The following is a 4345-nucleotide window of genomic DNA, read 5'->3' as shown; positions in this document are numbered from 1 at the left end:
ACATCACATGATCACACTGACAGAACCACAGGCACATAGACACAGGCAACAGAGCATGCACAATGTCGGCACTAGTACAGTGTATATCCACCTTTCGCAGCAATGCAGGCTGCTATTCTCCCATGGAGACGATCGTAGAGATGCTGGATGTAGTCCTGTGGAACGGCTTGCCATGCCATTTCCACCTGGCGCCTCAGTTGGACCAGCGTTCGTGCTGGACGTGCAGACCGCGTGAGACGACGCTTCATCCAGTCCCAAACATGCTCAATGGGGGACAGATCCGGAGATCTTGCTGGCCAGGGTAGTTGACTTACACCTTCTAGAGCACGTTGGGTGGCACGGGATACATGCGGACGTGCATTGTCCTGTTGGAACAGCAAGTTCCCTTGCCGGTCTAGGAATGGTAGAACGATGGGTTCGATGACGGTTTGGATGTACCGTGCACTATTCAGTGTCCCCTCGACGATCACCAGTGGTGTACGGCCAGTGTAGGAGATCGCTCCCCACACCATGATGCCGGGTGTTGGCCCTGTGTGCCTCGGTCGTATGCAGTCCTGATTGTGGCGCTCACCTGCACGGCGCCAAACACGCATACGACCATCATTGGCATCAAGGCAGAAGCGACTCTCATCGCTGAAGGCGACACGTCTCCATTCGTCCCTCCATTCACGCCTGTCGCGACACCACTGGAGGCGGGCTGCACGATGTTGGGGCGTGAGCGGAAGACGGCCTAACGGTGTGCGGGACCGTAGCCCAGCTTCATGGAGACGGTTGCGAATGGTCCTCGCCGATACCCCAGGAGCAACAGTGTCCCTAATTTGCTGGGAAGTGGCGGTGCGGTCCCCTACGGCACTGCGTAGGATCCTACTGTCTTGGCGTGCATCCGTGCGACGCTGCGGTCCGGTCCCAGGTCGACGGGCACGTGCACCTTCCGCCGACCACTGGCGACAACATCGATGTACTGTGGAGACCTCACGCCCCACGTGTTGAGCAATTCGGCGGTACGTCCACCCGGCCTCCCGCATGCCCACTATACGCCCTCGCTCAAAGTCCGTCAACTGCACATACGGTTCACGTCCACACTGTCGCGGCATGCTACCAGTGTTAAAGACTGCGATGGAGCTCCGTATGCCACGGCAAACTGGCTGACACTGACGGCGGCGGTGCACAAATGCTGCGCAGCTAGCGCCATTCGACGGCCAACACCGCGGTTCCTGGTGTGTCCGCTGTGCTGTGCGTGTGATCATTGCTTGTACAGCCCTCTTGCAGTGTCCGGAGCAAGTATGGTGGATCTGACACACCGGTGTCAATGTGTTCTTTTTTCCATTTCCAGGAGTGTAGTAAAACTCATTTACTACTCTAAGTTTCTCATTTCCTAAACTATTTCCCTCAGCATCACCCGACTTAATTCGACAACATTCGATTATCCTCGTTTTGCTTTTGTTGATTTTCATCTTATATCCTCCTTCCAAGACACTGTCCATTCCGTTCAACTGCTCTTCCAGGTCCTTTGCTGTCTCTGACAGAATTACAATGTTATCGGCGAACCTCAAAGTTCTTATTTCTTCTCCATGGGTTTTAATTCCTTCTCCCATTTTTGTTTTGTTTCCTTTACTACTTGCTCAATATACAGATTGAATAACATCGGGGATAGGCTACAACCCTGTCTCACTTCCTTCCCAACCACTGCTTCCCTTTCATGTCCCTCGACTCTTATAACTGCCATCTGGTTTCCGTACAAATTGTAAATAGCCTTTCGCTCCCTGTATTTTACCCCTGCCGCCTTCAGAATTTGAAAGAGAGTGTTCCAGTCAACATTGTCAAAAACTTTCTCTAAATCTACAAATGCTAGAAACGTAGGTTTGCCTTTCCTTAATCTATCTTCTAAGATAAGTCGTAGGGTCAGTATTGCCTCATGTGTTCCAACATTTCTATGGAATCCAAACTGATGTTCCCCGAGGTCGGCTTCTACCAGTTTTTTCCATTCGTCTGTAAAGAATTCGCGTTAGTATTTTGCAGCCGTGACTTACTAAACTGATAGTTCGGTAATTTTCGCATCTGTCAACACCTGCTTTCTTTGGGATTGGAATTATTATATTCTTCTTGAAGTCTGAGGGTATTTCGCCTGTCTCATACATTTTGTTCACCAGATGGTAGAGTTTTGTCAGGGCTGGCTATCCCAAGGCTAGCTCTAATGGAATGCTGTCTACTTCCCTGGCCTTATTTCGACTTAGGTCTTTCAGTTCTCTGTCAAACTCTTCACGTAGTATCATATCTCCGATTTCATCTTCATCTACATCCTCTTCCATTTCCATAATATTGTCCTCAATTACATCGCCCTTGTATAGATCCTCTATATATTCCTTCCACCTATCTGCTTTCCCTTCTTTGCTTAGAACTGGTTTTCCATCTGAGCTCTTGATATTCATACAATTACATATTTTAATCTATCTGGTAAAAGTCCCTGTGCCAGTGACGCATTGCGTATATCGCTAAGGACATTACTTATTAAGCTGGAACAGCTTTTCAACTAGAATTTTTATAACTATATTAATTTCAGAGAAGGCTGCTGGTGCTACTTCCAGTCGCTTGAAGTTTTGTAGAATGACACTTTTAATATATTCTCTTGCTTCTTCAACTGAACCATTTAATCCGATATTTGCTCTACGTTTAGAAAATGATTGTTAAAAGTCCTTACAGCTTGTGAATCATCAGTCATAAAATTGTCATTTAGTGTAACTGTTATGAAATCTCGTACTCTGACTGGCTGTCCAGTCTCCAATTTGAGCCGGCCAGGGTGGCCGAGCGGTTCTAGGCGCTACAGTCTGGAACCGCGCGACTGCTACGGTCGCAGGTTGTAATCCTGCCTCGGGCATGGATGTGTGTGATGTCCTTAGGTTAATTAGGTTTAAGTAGTTCTAAGTTCTAGGGGACTGATGACCTCAGAAGTTAAGTCCCATAGTGCTCAGAGCCATTTGAACCATTTGAATCTCCAATTTGGCAATGTCCCGCACAGTTTCATCTGGTTATCTACATTATTTATTTCTGTTAAGACAAGCATACTTCTGGACATTGTAATGACTTTCCTTAAAATAATACAGTATTTTTTGTGGTATGCAAGTAATATCAAATCTTGACTTCCTCTGGCCTTTACATGAATTTAACTCTTTCTCTTGCACGAGATTTTAACTCCCTTAGTTATCCACAGCTTACTTGTTTTTTAAAGGATCTTCTGAATAATTTTTTGGAAGTTAGCAGTTAGGTACATATTAATTGTTTCAGCCTGAGCGCTGTCTGTAAAAATGTAATCAATCAGTCCTACTATTTTGCTGCACAAGAGACGGAAAACTCAGTACTGAAATTAGAATGAAACACCCAAATAATAATTTCAATTCATTGTTTCTACACTGAAAGCTCCAAAAACTACTAACTGTTTCTTCCTATCTGAAAGGTAACTCAATAATACATCTAGGCTTCTATAAATAACAAAAAGTTTCCTAGAGGGAATCTGTGGACTCTTACTATTACCAGAGAAGTATTTTGCAGTAACAATTACAAACAGTACCTGGTTTCTTTGGAACTGGAATTATGATTTTCTTCTTGGAGTATGAGGGTATTTCGCCAGATAAGAATACGACTATGGTCTGGTTTAGCGAGAGAGCCCACTTTCATTTGGATGGGTTTGTAAATAAGCAAAATTGGAGCATTTGGGGGATTGAGAAGCCGCAATTTGCGATCAAGAAGTCTCTTCATCCTCAACAAGTGACTGTGTGGTGTACAATGTCCAGTCACAGAATAATCGGTGCGATATTCCTTGAGAGCATGGTGACTACCGAACGTTAAGTAAAGGATTTGGAAGATGATTTCATCCCCATTATCCGCAGTGTCCCTGATTTCGGCAAGATGTGGTTCATGTAAGACAGACCCCAACGAAGCAGGAGAGTGTTTGATGTCCTGGAGGAGCACTTTGAGAACCGCATTATGGCTCTGGGGTACATGCAGGCCACTGACATGGGCCTCGATTGGCCGCCATACTCTCTGGATCTGAACACAATGGCTCCTTTTTGTGGGGCTGTATTAAAGACAGGGCGTACAGCAAGAACCTCAAAACCATTGCTGAGCTGAAACCAGGCATTCAGATCATCGACAGCATCCATGTTCCGACACTTCGGTGGGTCATGCAGAATTGCCACGTCATCGCCAATGATGGCAGGCATATCGAACATGTCATAACCTAAATCCGAATTCCTGTAGTGAGGTTTACATGTTGAATAAAGAGTGTGCACGCCGTAGTTCGTAACTAATTTACGTTTTTTCATATAGTTCAATAGTTGTCACCCTGTTG

This window comes from Schistocerca cancellata, chromosome 5 (assembly GCF_023864275.1).
Source record: "Schistocerca cancellata isolate TAMUIC-IGC-003103 chromosome 5, iqSchCanc2.1, whole genome shotgun sequence".
NCBI lineage: Eukaryota > Metazoa > Arthropoda > Insecta > Orthoptera > Acrididae > Schistocerca > Schistocerca cancellata.
This window is presented reverse-complemented; position numbering follows the sequence as displayed.